At 48.3% G+C, this 21,600-nt stretch overlaps 1 protein-coding gene and 1 long non-coding RNA gene across 4 annotated transcripts in view; one reads left to right on the top strand and one right to left on the bottom strand.

Annotated features, from left to right (window-relative positions):
• The window catches only part of MBTPS2 (membrane bound transcription factor peptidase, site 2), a 354,709-nt gene that overhangs the window by 198,323 nt on the left and 134,786 nt on the right, over positions 1–21,600 (bottom strand). The gene's annotated exons all lie outside the window — the stretch shown is intronic.
• Positions 5,113–21,600, top strand: part of LOC135049838 (uncharacterized) — a 46,173-nt gene continuing 29,685 nt past the window's right edge. Inside the window, exon 1 of the long non-coding RNA XR_010241489.1 lies at positions 5,113–5,253. This is a non-coding gene — a long non-coding RNA (uncharacterized LOC135049838). The remainder of the gene's footprint in view (positions 5,254–21,600) is intronic.

Genomic DNA, 21,600 nt, shown 5'->3' with positions numbered 1-21,600 from the left:
CAGTTTTTTGTTGAGGCGAGACGCCATCATGTCCACCTTTGGTTTTTCCCAACGGTTTACAATCATGTGGAAGACTTCCGGGTGAAGTCCCCACTCCCCCGGGTGAAGATCGTGTCTGCTGAGGAAGTCTGCTTCCCAGTTGTCCACTCCCGGAATGAACACTGCTGACAGTGCTATCACATGATTTTCCGCCCAGCGAAGAATCCTTGCCACTTCCGTCATTGCCCTCCTGCTTCTTGTGCCGCCCTGTCTGTTTACGTGGGCGACTGCCGTGATGTTGTCCGACTGGATCAATACTGGCTGACCCTGAAGCAGAGGCCTTGCCTGACTTAGGGCATTGTAAATGGCCCTTAGTTCCAGGATATTTATGTGAAGTGACGTTTCCATGCTTGACCACAAGCCCTGGAAATTTTTTCCCTGTGTGACTGCTCCCCAGCCTCTCAGGCTGGCATCCGTGGTCACCAGGACCCAATCCTGAATGCCGAATCTGCGGCCCTCTAGGAGATGAGCACTCTGTAACCACCACAGGAGAGACACCCTTGTCCTTGGAGACAGGGTTATCCGCTGATGCATTTGAAGATGCGATCCGGACCATTTGTCTAGCAGATCCAACTGAAAAGTTCTTGCGTGGAATCTGCCGAATGGAATCGCTTCGTAAGAAGCCACCATCTTTCCCAGGACCCTTGTGCACTGATGCACTGACACCTGGCCTGGTCTTAGGAGTTTCCTGACTAGGTCGGATAACTCCCTGGCTTTCTCTTCCGGGAGAAACACCTTTTTCTGTACTGTGTCCAGAATCATCCCTAGGAACAGCAGACGTGTCGTCGGAATCAGCTGCGATTTTGGAATATTTAGAATCCATCCGTGCTGTCGTAGTACTATTTGCGATAGTGCTACTCCGACCTCTAACTGTTCTCTGGACCGTGCCCTTATCAGGAGATCGTCCAAGTAAGGGATAATTAAGACGCCTTTTCTTCGAAGAAGAATCATCATTTCGGCCATTACCTTGGTAAAGACCCGGGGTGCCGTGGACAATCCAAACGGCAGCGTCTGAAACTGATAGTGACAGATCTGTACCACAAACCTGAGGTACCCTTGGTGAGAAGGGCAAATTGGGACATGTAGGTAAGCATCCTTGATGTCCAGAGACACCATGTAGTCCCCTTCTTCCAGGTTCGCTATCACAGCTCTGAGTGACTCCATCTTGAACTTGAACCTTTTTATGTAAGTGTTCAAGGTTTTCAGATTTAAAATGGGTCTCACCGAGCCGTCCGGCTTCGGTACCACAAACAGCGTGGAGTAATACCCCTTTCCCTGTTGTAGGAGGGGTACCTTGATTATCACTTGCTGGGAATACAGCTTGTGAATGGCTTCCAATACCGCCTCCCTGACGGGGGTAGACGTTGGTAAAGCAGACTTCAAGAACCGGCGAGGGGGAGACGTCTCGAATTCCAATTTGTACCCCTGAGATACTACCTGCAGGATCCAGGGGTCCACTTGCGAGTGAGCCCACTGCGCGCTGAAATTCTTGAGACGGGCCCCCACCGTGCCTGAGTCCGCTTGTAAGGCCCCAGCGTCATGCTGAGGACTTGGCAGAAGCGGGGGAGGGCTTCTGGTCGTGGGAAGAAGCTGTCTGTTGTAGTCTTTTTCCCCTTCCTCTGCCCCGGGGCAGATATGAGTGGCCTTTTGCCCGCTTGCCCTTATGGGGACGAAAGGACTGAGCCTGAAAAGGCGGTATCTTTTTCTGCTGCGAGGTGACTTGGGGTAAAAAGGTGGATTTCCCAGCCGTTGCCGTGGCCACCAGGTCCGATAGACCGCCCCCAAATAACTCCTCCCCTTTATACGGCAATACTTCCATATGCCGTTTGGAATCCGCATCCCCTGACCACTGTCGCGTCCATAATCCTCTTCTGGCAGAAATGGACATCGCACTTACTCTTGATGCCAGAGTGCAAATGTCTCTCTGTGCATCTCGCATATATAGGAATGCATCCTTTAAATGCTCTATAGTCAATAATATATTGTCCCTGTCCAGGGTATCAATATTTTCAGTCAGGGAATCCGACCAAGCCACCCCAGCACTGCACATCCAGGCTGAGGCGATTGCTGGTCGCAGTATAACACCAGTATGTGTGTATATACTTTTAAGGATATTTTCCAGCCTCCTATCTGCTGGCTCCTTAAGGGCGGCCGTTTCTGGAGACGGTAACGCCACTTGTTTTGATAAGCATGTGAGCGCCTTATCCACCCTAGGGGGTGTTTCCCAACGAGCCCTAACCTCTGGTGGGAAGGGATATAGTGCCAATAATTTTTTAGAAATTAGCAGTTTTCTGTCGGGGGTAACCCACGCTTCATCACACACTTCATTCAATTCATCTGATTCAGGAAAAACTACGGGTAGTTTTTTCACACCCCACATAATACCCCTTTTTGTGGTACTTGCAGTATCAGAGATGTGCAAAACCTCCTTCATTGCCGTGATCATGTAACGTGTGGCCGTACTGGAAAATACGTTTGTTTCTTCACCGTCGACACTGGAGTCAGTGTCTGTGTCTGGGTCCGTGTCGACCCACTGAGGTAATGGGCGTTTAATAGCCCCTGACGGTGTTTGAGACGCCTGGACAGGCACTAACTGAGCTGCCGGCTGTCTCATGTCGTCAACAGTTTTCTGTAACGTGCCGACACTGTCACGTAATTCCTTAATTACGGCCATCCATTCAGGTGTCGACTCCCTAGGGGGTGACATCACCATTATAGGCAATTGCTCCGCCTCCACATCATTTTCCTCCTCATACATGTCGACACACACGTACCGACACCCAGCACACACACAGGGAATGCTCTGATAGAGGACAGGACCCACTTAGCCCTTTGGGGAGACAGAGGGAGAGTTTGCCAGCACACACCAGAGCGCTATATATGTATAGGGACAACCTTACAATAAGTGTCTATCCCTTATAGCTGCTTATATCTGTTATTTTGCCAAATAAGTGCCCCCCTCTCTTTTTTACCCTGTTTCTGTAGTTGCAGGATGCAGGGGAGATTCTGGGAGCCTTCCTACCAGCGGAGCTGTGTGGGAAAAATGGCGCTGTGTGCTGAGGAGATAGGCCCCGCCCCCTTCACGGCGGGCTCTTCTCCCGCTTTTTTCTGGAAAACTGGCAGGGGTTAAATACATCCATATAGCCCAGGAGCTATATGTGATGTATTTTTCGCCAACTAAGGTAAATTCATTGCTTCCCAGGACGCCCCCCCCCAGCGTCCTGCACCCTCAGTGACCGGAGTGTGAAGTGTGCTGAGAGCAATGGCGCACAGCTGCAGTGCTGTGCGCTACCTTATGAAGACAGGAAAGTCTTCTGCCGCCGATTTATGGACCTCTTCTTGCTTCAGCATCTGTAAGGGGGCCGGCGGCGCGGCTCCGGGACCCATCCATGGCTGGGCCTGTGATCGTCCCTCTGGAGCTAATGTCCAGTAGCCTAAGAAACCCAATCTACTCTGCACGCAGGTGAGTTCGTTTCTCTCCCCTAAGTCCCTCGATGCAGTGAGCCTGTTGCCAGCAGGTCTCACTGAAAATAAAAAACCTATTTAAACTTTTACTCTAAGCAGCTCAGGAGAGCCACCTAGATTGCACCCTTCTCGTTCGGGCACAAAATCTAACTGAGGCTTGGAGGAGGGTCATAGGGGGAGGAGCCAGTGCACACCAGCTAGTCCTAACGCTTTTACTTTGTGCCCAGTCTCCTGCGGAGCCGCTATTCCCCATGGTCCTTTCGGAGTCCCCAGCATCCACTAGGACGTTAGAGAAAAGTACAGTATAAAAATATTTTGTACATTCCATTTTTAAATTTTATATAGCAGTGTCAGCTGTAATAATTCCAATCATCTGTCTATAAAAGTAATATCACAGGATCTGCTATCTACTGTAAACCAAGCACATTGTGTACTTATTGTACTTTTAAGCAATTTGCAATTAATACAGCACTTCTTTGTGATCATGTCATCAAATCATTGTTTTGCACTTGGCAACATTCAATAGCATTTTCATGAGCCTATCCCTCATCTGGCTCGGTCATCAATCATTTATAACACCTGCATTATCCATCTTGTGGTCTGCACTGGTGCCTTTTATACCTCACAAACTGTCCATGACAACACCACTTACAAACAGATCTAAAAACATGGAACAAATGCATGCAGCGGTTTGTCAAAAGCTACATTTGTTGTAAAGAACCTCCCCCCAAAAAAAACCCTCTCATTTTCAACTTTAGAACTGTTGTATTGTAAGTAATTATGTCAAAATAAAAAGCCATTTTTACAATGGACAATGTCAGTGATGTTGCTAGCTGGTGTTTCTCTATCTCAGTGACATGAAGGAAGAGGGCTGTGACATTACAGCTCAGAACCACACTACCAGAACATCACTAACACACACAAGAAACAGCCGGCAGCATTACTAAAGGTAAGTGTGCAGGGAGAAATTAATTTAAAACTATTAAGCACACCCCTCTTCCCCACTGTCAGGCAATTTAATTTAAATCGACGTGGGAGAGATGTGTGCTGAGCGTGCGGGGGAGGACGGGGGGCCGCTCATTTCACCCAGCAGGTGAAATGAGCGACCTGCTAGATTGGCCTGCATAAAGGCCAATCTAGCAGCAGCGATAGCGATGCGCTAACGCTGTTAGGGGTACACACGGAGCGATCATGCTTAAAATCTAAGCAATCTAGTCAGATTGCTTAGATTATCGCTCCATGAGTAGTCCCCTTAAGTAGCTGTCACTCGGGACAGGAAAACCAAAACAAGTTAAAACATTAACATGACTGACATGGGGGCGTATTCAATTTCAGGCATGATTTTGGATGCAAAAACTTACGTGGAACTCATGACGAATTTCGAATTACTGCGGGTATGTGCACTCCCGATACCTGCGGTATTAAATTTAAAAACAAATTGGCTGACAAAACCCATGGGGTTGGGAAAAAAAATAAAAATCAAATAAATGAATAATAGTCCCCAGCAACACAATAACCGTGATCAATGATCACGGGTAATTGAATACCAGCCTTAAGCTAGCCATACATTAGAACAAATTGCAAACAAGCAATGTCACTAACGATTTCCCCTGAACACGACAGTCCCGGACTCATGATATACTGCATACACATAAGATAGATCTTTAAGATCTTGCTAAAGATCTGAGGAATGGCCACATCCAGGAGTATGCTGTCGTTGACAATAACTTCAGATGTTACGTGCTGCAGGTAAGATCTGAAGAAACAACAAACGACCCGCAGGACCACGCATCGGATCATTATCGTTTGTGAATACAGAACGATTTGCACAATTTCAATGGATTTATCAAAATCGTGTAATTGTCTCTAAAATCGTTCTAATGTATGGCCAGCTTTAAAAACAGGGTATAAATGCAAGTAACTAGAAATAGCAAGAGTTAAAGCATTAATTCAGCCTTGTGATGCATTATTTAAACTTCACCCTAAAGGCATGTATTAGCAATCAACCGGGGAAATTTGGAGTTTTGCAGACGACTATGGGGGTAATTCCAAGTTGATCGCAGCAGGATTTTTGTTAGCTATTGGGCAAAACCATGTGCACCGCAGGGGAGGCAGATATAACATGTGCAGAGAGAGTTAGATTTGGGTGGGGTGTGTTCAATCTGCAATCTAATTTGCAGTGTAAAAATAAAGCAGCCAGTATTTACCCTGCACAGAAATAAAATAATCCACCCAAATCTAACTCTTTCTGCACATGTTATATCTGCCTCCCCTGCAGTGCACATGGTTTTGCCCAATTGCTATCAAAAATCCTGCTGCGATCAACTTGGAATTACCCCCTATGTCAATAAATCTGCAATGTATGGGGTCACAGATTGCAGGTTCCAACCATAAAGTGATTGGGATTTGTAAATCAGGTTGTCCAACATGAATTTCACAGATCAATTGGGGATATAGATTGCTATTGTATGGTAACAATCAGCAGATTTGCAGACCGTTTCTAGTACACTGATGAGCCTTTCAAGATTAGCAGATCTGGATTTGCTAAAAATCTGCAAATCATTGAACAATGGGCCTAATTCAGACCTGATCACAGCATACATGTGCACTGCAGGTGGGAAGGGGGCAGATATAACATGTGTAGGGTAAATACTGGCTGCTTTATTTTTACACTGCAATTTAGATTTCAGTTTGAACACACCCCACCCAAATCTAACTCTCTCTGCACATGTTATATCTGCCCCCCTGCAGTGCACATGGTTTTTCCCATTAGAGAACAAATTTGCTGCTGCGACTAGGTCTGAATTAGGCCTGTAATGTATGGGCGCAGATTGGTGGATTGGGGAATCTATAAATCTGGTAAAAAATTCACAGAATCTGCAAATTGTTGTTTTTTTTGTGTGATTGCTGATGTATGGGGGCCTTTCATCAATTTAATTCCAAAGTTCAAAATTGGTACAAAATACTGGCAATTTGTGGCCAATTGTGAAAAGTGATAATGACTTTCCCCTACTGAAATAACCATTTATTACCTAGTTTCCAATAGAGCAAGAATTTAGGGGACTCTGTTATGAAACTTGAGGTCACTGATCTAAATTCTACTCACTCTAAACATTTTTTTAGTAGCAAGCCAGGTTGCTTTAAATCAGGCATTCCCAACATCGGTCCTCTAGGCACACTAACAGTGCAGGTTTTGGTAATATCCAGGCTTCAGCACAGATACTTACAGTGTATACACACAGTGCGATGTAACCTTACAATTTTGACTATCCAGTCAAAATAGTAAGGAAAGTTAGTGCAAATCGCTTGCAATACCGAAGTGCGCTCCCGTGGGGTCGGTATCGCAAGAAAAGACAGATTGCGCAGGCAAGTCAATCTTGACTATATTGTGTACAATCTAGTACATAGTATAGTCAAAATTGACACTTAGTCAAACTCTCACAGTCAAAATCTGAAGTAAAGATAGTCAGTATTGGTGGTTCTTGGCTCCGGGGAGTTCAGGGGAAATCTCAAAGTCAAAATTGGAGATAGTCAATATCTCACTGTGTGTATGCACCTTTACATCAAAATAATTGAGGTACTAATACAGTCACCTGTGCGCAAGCATGGATACCACTAAAACCTGGACTGTCAGTATGCCTGGAGGACAGAGGTTGGGAATGCCTGCTGTAATGTTTAGGTTGTACTACTTGCGGTTACATTCTGACTGGCAATACCTTTTGCCATCCGCATACTGGCAAAAGATTCATGATCAGACATAGATTGGCATGGACTTCAACTCACATTGCTTACATGATATCCTGTCCATGTATTATATAGAAAAACCCGAGCCACAGTTTAAAGAGAGGATGGCGCTGCACCACTCTTCGATACGCGCGGCCATCCTCTATGGTTCCAGTGAGCCATTTTGTTCAGGACAGACATAACTTATCCTCTAATCCACAGGTTCTCAAACTCGGTCCTCAGGACCCCACACAGTGCATGTTTTGCAGGTCTCCTCTCAGAATCACAAGTGAAATAATTAGCTCCACCTGTAGACCTTTTAAAATGTGTCAGTGAGTAATTAATACACCTGTGCACCTGCTGGGTTACCTGCAAACATGCACTGTGTGGGGTCCTGAGGACCGAGTCTGAGAACCACTGCTCTAATCGCTATAAAATAATTGATCACATACCACCCTCCATTAGAGGTGTAGATTCCTCTAAGCCAGGCATTCCCAACCACGGTCCTCAAGGCACACCAACAGTGCAGGTTTTAGTGATATCGAGGCTGCAGCACAGATGGTTAAATCAAAATAGCTCAGCTACTAAGTAAGTCCCCTGTACTGAAGGCTGGATATCACTAAAACATGCACTGTCATACCCCTTTTCCACCTGCGAGCACGGGTCGCAGCCAGGAGCCTGACACGGGAGCTGCCCTGCTGCGACCCGTGCTCAGCCCCTTTCCCATCAGCAGTCACCAACCCGGCATATTGCAGGGGCGGCGCTGGGAGATCACATCATCTCCCAGCGCCGCCCTTCCATACAATGTAAACGGGAGCCGTGTCGCATCGACACGGCTCCTGTTTACACTACAACCCTACCCGGATCATTCCCGTGTCCTACCCAGGTAGCTACCCGGGTAGGATTCACGGGTCACTTGATCCGGGTTTTTGCGGGGGGACCCTTTTACACTTGCAAAAAACACGGGTAAATGCGCGCGTCCGTGCATTTACCCGTGTTTTTTAAGCTAGTGTGCCTTGAGGCCCGTGGTTGGGAATGCCTGCTCTAAGCGATTGCTACAATGTGAGGCAAAGGGGATACAGTCTTTAGGTAGTCTCACCAAGAGGTTTAAATGAGAGCCTTGGTCTTCATTGCTTTTTGTAAATGTTTATTTAGTAACAAACTAGTAAGTTTTTGTATTTTTTGTTATTCTAGGTTTTGTGTGTACTTTGTAAGTAATATGTTATTTTGTATTATCTTTTGTATTGTTACCTGTTTGAGCTCTTTCAGCTACCATCCTTTGTATCTGTTGTAGTGTCTTAATCACCTACTCGTGTCAGGTGTGTTTCCTCTGTGTGGAGGCTTTTTAAACTGTGTTTGTGCATTTGTATGCTATCTCCTGACAAAGGGGCCGTGTCCCCGAAACGTACAGAAATAAAGTTCATAAGAAGACTGAGTGCCGCCTGTATCCTTTGGGATTTTGGAAATCTGACATTGCTGTGGAGGAAGGCAACGGAGCACTGCAATGTTACATAATTTACTGGGTGCCGAATCACGTGTGTGTGTGTGTGTGTGTGTGTGTGTGTGTGTGTGTGTGTGTGTGTGTGTGTGTATATATATATATATATATATTTATTAAAACAAAAGGCACGAGGTGGTGCCTCCTAGTGCAATACAGTAGTGACTTCTAAAATATAGAAATAGAATGACCACATGTACCATAAATGAACCCAAAGAATTTCCTTGGGTATATGTGCTTTGTGATAGATAACTACCAGTGCCCAATCTCAGCTTCACTGGTTTCGCTTAAATGCAGAAAAAACAAGTGACAAAAAATATAGTGCAGTATATGTAAACAAACAAAATAAAAAAAGGGAATTTATTAAAATATATCAAGCGTACAAAAAATAAATGCACAGAATATATCAGTGCATAATGAGCTTATCTGAGCCAAGGACTGTCAAACCTCAAATGGAATCTATGTATAAAAATCAATAAGCAGGAGCCTTAAAAAAAAAAATCCCTTTATTTCTAGTCCTAGAATTGATAACTCAGCTTCCTGTACATTAAAATCACCCACCATTTCAATGATCTCATGTTAAGATGGCAAGGTGCAACACCAAAGGCAATATTTAGTAATTTGCTTGATAGCATAGCATGCATGTATACTAAACTTCCATGAAACCCAATAACAACCTTTCTTTTTTTTTTTAGAGAGAATTTTTATTAGGCACATTGGAAAAAGAAGTGTTATGTTAGACTTACCATTGTTAACACTTTTTTCTGTGAAGTACACAGGGTTCCATAGGGAAACATCGGTGTGTAGAGTGGATCTTGATCCAGAGGCACCAACAGGTAAAGCTTTAGCTGTCCCAGGATGCATAGGACCCTCCTCTATAACCCCGCATCCAGACACTGAGAGCACAGTTTTGATAACCAGTCCAATGCAGGAGCAGGCAAGAGAGAAGGCAGATGTTAGTCACATAAGAACACATTCTCACAACAGGAGAAGGTATCAGTGGCTAATGCCATAAAAACCCAAAGAAGCTAGGTGCGTCAGGGTGGGTGCCCTGTGGAACCCTGTGTACTTCGTAGAAAAAGTGTTAACAATGATAAGTCTACCAAAACACTTCTTTTCTGCAGCAGGTTACACAGGTTTCCACAGAGAAACATCGGGGATGTCCTAAAGCAGTTCCTCAAGGGAGGGGACGCGTCGTAGCGGATGTGAGAATCTTGCGTCCAAAGGAAGCATCCTGGGAGGCGAAGGTATCAAAGGTATAGAACAGGCTTTTTCAACCAGTGTGCCGTGACCAGTTGCAAAGTGTGCCGCGGAGCCAGAGCAGCTTCATGCACCTTCAGAGTGAACTGTTGGCCCGGGCTCTTCTTAGAGGTTCAGTCGGGCTCTGGCCGTGACCTATGCCTTGAAGACGCGGCGGTGTGATATCATAGGTCACGGCCGTCGCGTATCACCACCCAGCCAGCCCACCATCCTGCATACACATCTTCCAGTTCCCGCCTGCATACACAGCTTTCCTTGCCCACCCTCATCCACACCTGCTCGACCGCCCGCTGCTCAGTATTTGCAGCACTCCACTATGAACAACCCACGCCACTGAGGAACAGGGAGTAGGACAGCTGACCGGGAGAGGCTAATATTTGTTAATTTATTTCTCCTGTGGGGAACAATAGGATTTATGTGGGTAGAATAAAGATTTATGGATTTATGGGGGGAGCAATAGGATTTATGTAGGGAACAACATGATTTATGTGGGGAGCAATGTGATTGTTTTTTCTGTGTAGGCCAATGTATGTGTGGAATTTTATTTTTACTGTGAGGGCCAATGTGTGTTTTTTGTTTTTTTTTCTGTGGGGAACTGATGGTGTGCCTTGGGAATTTTAAAATATTGTTTGGTGTGCCGCGAGTAAAAAAAGGTTGAAAATCATTGGCATAGAACCTAAGAAACGTGTTCACTGATGACCACGTAGCCGCCTTGCACAATTGTTCTGCGGAAACGCCACAGCTGGCCGCCCAAGAAGATCAAACAGACCGAGTAGAATGGGTCTTAATCACAGCAGGAGCTTGGAGTCCAGCCTGCACATAAGCTTGTGCAATCACCATTCTAATCCATCTGGCCAAGGTTTGCTTGTTCGCAGGCCAGCCACGGTTGTGGAAACCAAACTGGACAAAGAGGGCATCTGACCGCCTGATAGAGGCAGTCCTCTCCACATAGACAAGAGAGCCCTAACCACATCCAAAGAATGTTCTTTTGCTGACAAGTCTGAAGAGCTAAAGCCCAGAAGCACAATCTCTTGGTTAAGGTGAAAAGATGACACCACCTTAGGCAAATAACCTGGTCGAGTTCGTAGAACTCCCCGGTCACGGTGAAAAATCAGAAAGGGTGGACAACGGGACAAAGCACCTAAGTCCGACACCTGTCTTGCAGAGGCATTAGCCAGCAAGAACAGGAACATGGCTGTCAGCCATTTGAGGTCCACAGATTCAAGAGGTTCAAAGGGAGACTCTTGTAGGGCATTCAGCACAACAGACAGATCCCATGTAGCCATAGGGGGAACATAGGGAGGCTGAATATGTATAACTTTTTTAGCATTCCTCCTTCTTGCTTGAACTTCCGCAGTACCCTGGGCAGGAGTGACACCGGAGGGAATATGTAAGACAGCGAAAGTTCCATGGAATCATTAGTGCATCCATGAATGCCTGAGGATCCCTAGTTCGTGATCCGAAGACCGGAACCTTGTGATTGTGTCGAGACGCCATGAGGTCTACGTCTGGTAGGCCCCACCTGTCCACCAGGAGTTGAAAGACTTCTGGATGAAGGCTCCACTCTCGTGAACGTCCTGGCAACTGAGGAAGTCCGCTTCCCAGTTTAGGACGCCCAGAATGAACACTGCCGATATGGCTGGCAGATGGCGTTCCGCCCAACAAAGGATTTTTGACACTTACATCATTGCCATGCGGCTTTGAGTGCTGCCTTGATGGTTTATGAATGCCACCGTGGTGCCGTTGTCTGACTGTACCCGAACAGGCCTGTTCCATACCAGAGGCAGGGCAAGGGATACTGCATTGAACACTGCCCTCAGATTCAGAACGTTGATTGGGAGGAATGATTCCTCCATGGTCCAACAACCCTGAAACAATTGTTGCTCCAACACCACCCCTCATCCCCGCAGACTGGCATCCGTTGTCAGTAGGACCCAGTTGGGGATCCAGAATGGACGGCCCCTGCACAATTGTTGGTCCTGTAACCACCAGGACAGCAATAGACGAACCTCCGGAGTCAACGAGTCCATCTGATATCTGATCCGATGAGGTAAGCCGTCCCACTTTGACAGGAGCAACCATTGCAGAGGACGAGAGTGAAATTGAGCGTACTTTACCATGTCAAAAGATGACACCATCAGGCCAAGGACTTGCATCGTCGAGTGTATCGACACCCTGGGGCAACGAATTAAGTGTCTTATCCTGTCCTGAAGTTTCAGGACTTTGCCTGGAGACAGGAACAGTCTCTGACTGTGTGTGTCCCCAAGAGTGCCCCATGCTCTGAGCTGGGACCAGCAAGGATTTCTACCAATTTATTACCAAACCATGGGCTTGCAGGAAATTCACCGTCAGTTGCAGATGGCTGATCATATCGTCTCCGGGTGCCACAGCCAGCACAATTGAGCACAGCGTTTCCATAAGAAACTTGGACACTCACAAACTTGTTCAGAGTTTCGAGGTTGAGCATAGGCTGGAAAAACACATTGGGTTTCAGAATCAGGGTCGAGTAGTAACCTCTGTCCCTCTGGGACTGAGGTACTGGCACAACCACTCCTGTACTCAGGAGGGAACCTACAACCGTTTGCAGAGCCTGCGCTTTCAACAGATCTGAAGGGAGAGCCATAGTGCAGAACTGGTAAGGGGGATGTCTCTTGAAGGAGACAGCATACCCGTGAGAGACAACTTCCATTAACCATGCTTCTGAAGTGGTCTTTAACCAGACCTTGGTGAACTGTAGAAGTCGGTATTCCACCCTGGGGTAACCAGGGGGAGGCCCACCCCATCATGCAGCAGGCTGACAGGCTGCCCAGGACTGTTTCGCCTTGGGCTTGGTGGTTTTGGGAGCACGAGATTGTCTCGGGTATGTCTGACCTTTGCTTTCCCTTGAAGCTGAAACAAGCGAAAAGTGGTACACTTTGCCTTCTGTGCAGAAGGATTAAGAGTTAGGAGAAAAGCTGTCTTAGCAGCTGCCAGTTCAGACACAATTTTATTTAGATCTTCCCCAAACAAAATATTCCTAGTGAAGGGAAGGACCCCCAAAGTATTTTTGGAGTCCAGGACCACTTTCCACGACCTCAACCACAGTATGCGGCGTGCCAGGACAGACATAGCTGACGCCTTGGCTGCCAATACTCCCGCCTCAGAAGACGCCTCTTGAATGTAATCAGGGGCGGTGGTAATGTGAGTCAGGTATTGTCTGGCATTGTCAGAAATATCCTCGGGCAGCTCCTCCTCTAACGCCTGAACCCACACCTCAATACCTTTTGCAACCCAAGAGGCAGCTATAGTGGGTCTATGAATAGCCCCTGTAAGGGAGTATACAGATTTCAGGCATCACGCCACACGCTTATCTGTCGGCTCCCTCAGTGAGGCGACAGTGGTAACAAGCAGAGTGGACGACACCACTAGGCAGATGACATGAGAATCCACCGGCAGCGGAACCTCCCATCTGTTACACAACTCTGCAGGGAGAGGGTAGCGACCCAAGGCCCGTTTGGATATAGGGAATTTCTTTCCTTGATTAGGCCAGGGATCCCGTCTGATGTCCACTAAATGATCAGAATGAAGTAAACAGTTTTAACCACCTTCTGCTGTTTTAACTTATCAGTTTTCTTTGTCATAGCAGTGGCATTCTCCTCATCTGTGATTTGAAGGATATGCTTAAGAGCAACCACCAGGGCAGGGACATCAATTTGTAAGGAAGAATCCTCATCAGTAACACAGGATTCAGTGTCTGACAGGACCGTATGCTTCCCCTCCTCTTAAGATGAGAAATCAGAGAGGTTTGTAGACTGTGAGGAGGAAGCAGCCGCTTAGAGGGACCAGGGGCACGGGAGTGACCAGAGGTAGATTTCTGTCTAGCCAGGAACAGGATTAGTTGTTGCAGTTGGATAGACAAATTTTCCATCCAAGGTGGATTAACCATGGGCACAATTTGTGGGGGCAATGGCACAGGCAGCCCCATAGGGGGACACAAGCCGTTCCACTAGAGTACGCAGCAGGGTAGTGAATGCCACCCATGGAGGCTCCTGACTAATGGCAGGGGCTACGGACTGACTGGGAGGTGCATGACAAGCAGTACACAGACCATCATACAACACTTCCCCCTCTGATAAATCCTTGGAGCATGCTCTGCATGATGCAGGAGCTTCCACAGAGTTACTGCCCTTTCTGTTAGACATTATATATGCAACAAATGGGCTAACACAGGGGGTCATTCAGACCTGATCGCACACTGCCGTTTTTCGCAGCACAGCGATCAGGTCACTACTGAGCATGCGTATGCACCGCAATGCGCAGGCGCGTTGTATGGGTACAAAGCGGATCGTTGCTGGGCGATGGATTTAACGAAGAATCCATTCGCGCAGCCGATCGCATAAAGATTGACAGGGAGAATGCGTTTATGGGTGTCAACTGACCGTTTTCAGGGAATGGTTGGAAAAATGCAGGCGTGTTCCAGCATTTGCAGGGCAGGTGTCTGACGTCAATTCCGGGACCGAACAGGCTGAAGTGATCGCAGCGGCTGAGTAAGTTCAGACCTACTCAGAAACTGCACAAACTGTTTTTGTAGTGCTCGGCTGCACAGGCATTCGCACACTTGCAAAGCTAAAATACACTCCCCAGTGGGTGGCGACTATGCATTTGAATGGCTGCAAAAAGTAGCTAGCGAGCGATCAACTCGGAATGACCCCCACAGTATGGTTATTAAGCCAGACAAAAGCAAAAACCTGTTTGATAAAAATAAGAATTTACTCACCGGTAATTCTATTTCTCGTAGTCCGTAGTGGATGCTGGGGACTCCGTAAGGACCATGGGGAATAGATGGGCTCCGCAGGAGACTGGGCACGCTAAAGAAAGATTCAGTACCATCTGGTGTGCACTGGCTCCTCCCTCTATGCCCCTCCTCCAGACCTCAGTTAAGGAAACTGTGCCCGGAAGAGCTGACATTACAAGGAAAGGATTTTGGAATCCAGGGTAAGACTCATACCAGCCACACCAATCACACTGTACAACTTATGATAAACTTACCCAGTTAACAGTATGAACAACAACTGAGCATCACTCAACCGATGCTACATAACCATAACCCTTTGTTAAGCAATAACTATATACACGTATTGCAGAAAGTCCGCACTTGGGACGGGCGCCCAGCATCCACTACGGACTACGAGAAATAGAATTACCGGTGAGTAAATTCTTATTTTCTCTGACGTCCTAGTGGATGCTGGGGACTCCGTAAGGACCATGGGGATTATACCAAAGCTCCCAAACGGGCGGGAGAGTGCGGATGACTCTGCAGCACCGAATGGGCAAACACAAGGTCCTCCTCAGCCAGGGTATCAAACCTGTAGAATTTTGCAAAAGTGTTTGAACCCGACCAAGTAGCAGCTCGGCAAAGCTGTAATGCCGAGACCCCTCGGGCAGCCGCCCAAGAAGAGCCCACTTTCCTTGTGGAATGGGCTTTCACTGATTTCGGCTGCGGCAATCCCGCCGCAGAATGAGCCTGCTGAATCGTGTTACAGATCCAGCGAGCAATAGTTTGCTTTGAAGCAGGAGCACCCAGCTTGTTGGATGCATACAGGATAAACAGCGAGTCAGTTTTCCTGACTCCAGCCGTTCTGGTTACATAAATCTTCAAAGCCCAGACTACGTCCAGCAACTTGGAGTCCTCCAAGTCACGAGTAGCCGCAGGCACCACAATAGGTTGGTTCAAATGAAGAGATGACACCACCTTTGGCAGAAACTGCGGACGAGTCCGCAATTCTGCCCTGTCCATATGGAAAACCAGATAGGGGCTTTTACATGACAAAGCCGCCAATTCTGACACACGCCTAGCTGAAGCTAAAGCCAACAGCATGACCACTTTCCACGTGAGATACTTTAGTTCCACGGTCTTAAGTGGCTCAAACCAGTGGGATTTCAGGAAATCCAACACCACGTTAAGATCCCAAGGTGCCACTGGTGGCACAAAAGGGGGCTGAATATGTAGCACTCCCTTAACAAACGTCTGAACCTCAGGCAGTGAAGCCAGTTCTTTTTGAAAGAAGATGGATAGGGCCGTTTCTGCTAGGATTCGGCGTTCAACCGCCATGCCGTCAAACTCAGCCGCGGTAAGTCTTGGAACAGACAGGGCCCCTGTTGCAACAGGTCCTGTCTGAGAGGCAGAGGCCATGGTTCCTCTGTGAGCATTTCTTGCAGTTCCGGTTACCAAGTCCTTCTTGGCCAGTCCGGAACAATGAGTATTGTTTTCACTCTTCTTTTCCTTACGATTCTCAGTACCTTGGGTATGAGAGGAAGAGGAGGAAACACATAGACCGACTGGAACACCCACGGTGTTACCAGTGCGTCCACAGCTATCGCCTGAGGGTCCCTTGACCTGGCGTAATACCTTTTTAGCTTTTTGTTGAGGCGGGACGCCATCATGTCCACCTGTGGCAGTTCCCACCGACTTGCAATCTGCGTGAAGACTTCTTGATGAAGTCCCCACTCTCCCGGGTGGAGGTCGTGTCTGCTGAGGAAGTCTGCTTCCCAGTTGTCCACTCCAGGAATGAACACTGCTGACAGTGCTTGCACGTGATTCTCCGCCCAACGAAGAATCCTGGTGGCTTCCGCCATCGCCACTCTGCTTCTTGTGCCGCCCTGGCGGTTTACATGAGCCACTGCGGTGATGTCGTCTGACTGAATCAGCACCGGTTGGTTGCGAAGCAGAGGCTCCGCTTGACTCAGGGCGTTGTATATGGCCCTTAGTTTCAGGATATTTATGTGCAGACAAGCCTCCTGACTTGACCACAACCCTTGGAAGTTTCTTCCCTGAGTGACTGCCCCCCATCCTCGGAGGCTCGCATCCGTGGTCACCAGGACCCAGTCCTGTATGCCGAACCTGCGGCCCTCGAGAAGGTGAGCACTCTGCTGCCACCACAGAAGAGACACCCTGGCCCTGGGGGACAGGGCGATCAGCCGATGCATCTGAAGATGCAATCCGGACCACTTGTCCAACAGATCCCACTGAAAGATCCTCGCATGGAACCTGCCGAAGGTAATGGCTTCGTATGATGCCACCATCTTTCCCAGGACTCGCGTGCAGTGATGCACCGACACCTGTTTCGGTTTTAAGAGGTCTCTGACTAGAGTCACGAGCTCCTGAGCCTTCTCCGCCGGGAGAAACACCTTGGAGGCTCGCATCCGTGGTCACCAGGACCCAGTCCTGTATGCCGAACCTGCGGCCCTCGAGAAGGTGAGCACTCTGCAGCCACCACAGAAGAGACACCCTGGCCCTGGGGGACAGGGCAATCAGCCGATGCATCTGAAGATGCGATCCGGACCACTTGTCCAACAGATCCCACTGAAAGATCCTCGCATGGAACCTGCCGAAGGGAATGGCTTCGTATGATGCCACCATCTTTCCCAGGACTCGCGTGCAGTGATGCACCGACACCTGTTTCGGTTTTAAGAGGTCTCTGACTAGAGTCACGAGCTCCTGAGCCTTCTCCGCCGGGAGAAACACCACCTTCTGGTCTGTGTCCAGAATCATGCCCAGAAAGGGCAGACGCGTCGTAGGAATCAGCTGCGATTTTGGGATATTCAGAATCCAGCCGTGCTGTTGCAACACTTCCTGAGAGTGTGCTACGCTGATCAGCAACTGCTCTCTGGACCTCGCCTTTATGAGGAGATCGTCCAAGTATGGGATAATTGTGACTCCTTGCTTTCTCAGGAGCACCATCATTTCCGCCATTACCTTGGTAAATATTCTCGGTGCCGTGGAGAGCCCAAACGGCAACGTCTGGAATTGGTAATGACAGTCCTGTACCACAAATCTGAGGTACTCCTGATAAGGTGGATAAATGGGGACATGCAAGTAAGCATACTTGATGTCCAGAGACATCATAAAATCCCCCTCTTCCAGGCTTGCAATGACCGCTCTGAGCGATTCCATTTTGAACTTGAATTTCTTCAGATAAATGTTCAGGGATTTTAAATTCAAGATGGGTCTGACCGAACCGTTCGGTTTCGGTACTACAAACATAGTGGAATAGTAACCCCTTCCCTGTTGAAGGAGAGGAACCTTTACAACCACCTGCTGGAGGTATAACTTGTGAATTGCTGCCAGCACTACCTCCCTTTCCATGGGTGAAACTGGCAAGGCCGATTTTAGGTAACGGTGAGGGGGCGTCACCACCTCGAATTCCAGTTTGTATCCCTGAGACACAACTTGTATAGCCCAAGGATCCACCCGTGAGCGAACACACTGGTGGCTGAAATGTCGGAGACGCGCCCCCACGGCTCCTGGCTCCGCCTGTGGAGCCCCAGCGTCATGCGGTGGATTTAGTGGAAGCCGGGGAGGACTTTTGTTCCTGGGAACTAGCTGCGTGGTGCAGCCTCTTTCCTCTACCCCTGCCTCTGGCAAGAAAGGATGCACCTCTGACTTTCTTGCTCTTTTGCGAACGAAAGGACTGCATTTGGTAATACGGTGCTTTCTTAGGCTGTGGCGGGACATAAGGCAAGAAATTTGACTTCCCAGCCGTAGCTGTGGAAACTAGGTCTGAGAGACCGTCCCCAAACAATTCCTCACCCTTATAAGGTAAAACCTCCATGTGTTTTTTAGAGTCGGTATCCCCTGTCCATTGCCGAGTCCATAAGACCCTTCTGGCAGAAATGGACATTGCGTTTACTCTAGAGCCCAGCAGGCAAATGTCCCTCTGGGCATCCCGCATATATAGGACCGCGTCCTTGATATGTGCCAGGGTCATTAGAACAGAGTCCCTGTCCAGGGTATCTAACTCCTCAGACAGAGTATCCGTCCATGCTGCTACCGCACTACACATCCAGGCCGAAGCAATTGCTGGCCTCCGCAGCGTACCAGAATGTGTGTAGACAGACTTCAGGATAGCTTCCTGCTTTCTATCCGCAGGATCCTTTAGGGCGGCCGTATCCTGAGACGGCAGGGCCACCTTCTTAGATAAGCATGTCAACGCCTTGTCTACCCTGGGGGAGGATTCCCAGCGTAACCTGTCCGTTGGCGGGAAAGGATACGCCATCAGCAATCTCTTGGAAATTACTACCTTCCTATCAGGAGAATCCCACGCTTTTTCACATAATTCATTCAATTCATGTGACGGGGGAAAAGCCACTTCTTGCTTTTTCTCCCCATACATATAAATCCTCTTGTCAGGGACAGGATTTTCCTCAAATGTGTAACACATCCTTCATTGCCACAATCATGTAGCGGATGGCTTTAGTCATTTTAGGCTGCAACTTTGCATCATCGTCATCGACACTGGAATCAGATTCCGTGTCGACGTCTGTGTCAACTAACTGGGATATTGGGCGCTTTTGAGACCCTGACGGCCTCTGCGCTGTGGGAGCAGGCATGGGTTGAGACCCCGACTGTCCCAAGGCTACAGCTTTATCCAATCTGTTATGTATGGAGCTTACATTATCATTTAACACCTTCCACATATCCATCCAATCAGGTGTCGGCCCCGTCAGGGGCGACACCACATCTATTTGCACTTGTTCTGCCTCCACGTATCCTTCGACACAGGCGTACCGACACACCGCACACATACAGGGAACGCTCTGACTGAGGACAGGACCCTACAAAGGCTTTTGGGGAGACAGAGAGAGAGTATGCCAGCACACACCCCAGCGCTATATAACCCAGGGATTACACTGTACCTTAGTGTTTACCCAGTAGCTGCTGTTTTTATATATATATATATCTCTGCGCCTAAATTTATGTGCCCCCCCTCTCTTTTTTACCCTCTATTGCACCTGTATACTGCAGGGGAGAGCTTGGGGAGCGTCCTTTCAGCGGAGCTGTGAAGAGAAAATGGCGCTGGTGTGCTGAGGAAGAAGGCCCCGCCCCCTCAGCGGCGGGCTTCTGTCCCGCTTCTCATGTGTAAAAATGGCGGGGGCTCGCACATATATACAGTGCCTGACTGTATATATGTACACTTTTGCCATCAGGTATCTTAATTGCTGCCCAGGGCGCCCCCCCCTGCGCCCTGCACCCTACAGTGACCAGAGTGTGTGGGTGTGCTGTGGGAGCAATGGCGCACAGCTGCAGTGCTGTGCGCTACCTTAAGTGAAGACAGGAGTCTTCTGCCGCCGATTTCGATGTCTTCTTGCGTCTGCTGCTTCTGTACTTCTGGCTCTGCGAGGGGGACGGCGGCGCGGCTCCGGGAACGGACGATCAAGGTTAGGTACCTGTGTTCGATCCCTCTGGAGCTAATGGTGTCCAGTAGCCTAAGAAGCGCAACTTAGCTGCAGTGAGTAGGTTTGCTTCTCTCCCCTCAGTACCACGTAGCAGAGAGTCTGTTGCCAGCAGAAGCTCTCTGAAATTAAAAAACCTGACAAAATACTTTCTTTTCTAGCAAGGTCAGGAGAGCCCACTAGTAGCACCCAGCTCTGGCCGGGCACAGATTCTAACTGAGGTCTGGAGGAGGGGCATAGAGGGAGGAGCCAGTGCACACCAGATAGTACTGAATCTTTCTTTAGAGTGCCCAGTCTCCTGCGGAGCCCGTCTATTCCCCATGGTCCTTACGGAGTCCCCAGCATCCACTAGGACGTTAGAGAAACAGGGTATAACGTGACTGTAACACAGTAGAAATATACTTATATTGATATATAAATACTGTAAGACCCAAACACACCTAGCCCAGGGTACAGAATATAGTGACAGTTATATTTGGGAAGCCACACAACAGATACAGGCACACAGCCACATGCAATGCAGAAATTATTATTACAATAAAGCTGCACTGCAGTGTGCAGGGCAGGAAATCCATGAGGAGATGGCGCCCTGGGCCAAGGGAGGGGCTACAGGTCAAGCGCCGCCTCCTTTATACTGGACTTCCACCGCAGGTACTGTGGAGCCTTATTAAACAGGTGTTAATACACCTGACCTGTGCTCCGAATGCCCTGGTGGTCTAGTGGGGTCCCTGCCCAGTGACAGTGTCTACGCCAGCGCTGCGGTCCGTCTCCCCAGACGCAACACGATTTAATGGCGGGTCCCGTCTAGGAGACCCTCTACCCTCTTACCCGTATCAGCCATGCGATCCAGAACAGCAGTCTGCGACCATGCCTAAGTCGGGACGCCTCCGCCGCAAGATTCCCGGGAACAAGACCAACGGGAGTGTGCAGCGCCGCTTGGGAGGTGATGGAGCTGCAGTGCTGAATGTCACTCTGACATACAGCACTGCCAGCCCAGTCATAAAAGCTGAAAATCTTCTTTGTTGAAAAGATTTCAGGGCTGCTCAGCGAATCCCCCCTGTTCAATGACCTGCTGCTGCAGACACCAACTCAAAAATGAGCTCAGTGCCTGGAGGCGGGGTTATAGAGGCGGCCCCTATGCATCCTGGGACAGCTAAAGCTTTACCTGTTGGTGCCTCTGGATCAAGATCCACTTTACACCCTGATGTTTCCCTGTGGAAACCTGTGTATCCTGCTGCAGAATAGCGGTTTACGTTAACTACTATGGGCCTATGTTTTCACATTTTCTGAGTGTACAAACAAGTACTGGTTTGCTCTGCCCCAGCTCATCCAGTATAACTAACTATACATGTGGCCAAATCGGACAGTTATAAAGCATCAAGACACATTATGAAATTATTTCA

The sequence above is a fragment of the Pseudophryne corroboree genome, chromosome 2 (genome assembly GCF_028390025.1).
Source record: "Pseudophryne corroboree isolate aPseCor3 chromosome 2, aPseCor3.hap2, whole genome shotgun sequence".
NCBI classification, from domain to species: domain Eukaryota; kingdom Metazoa; phylum Chordata; class Amphibia; order Anura; family Myobatrachidae; genus Pseudophryne; species Pseudophryne corroboree.
Note: the sequence above shows the minus strand (reverse complement) of the source record. Positions and strands in the feature narration are given on the sequence as shown.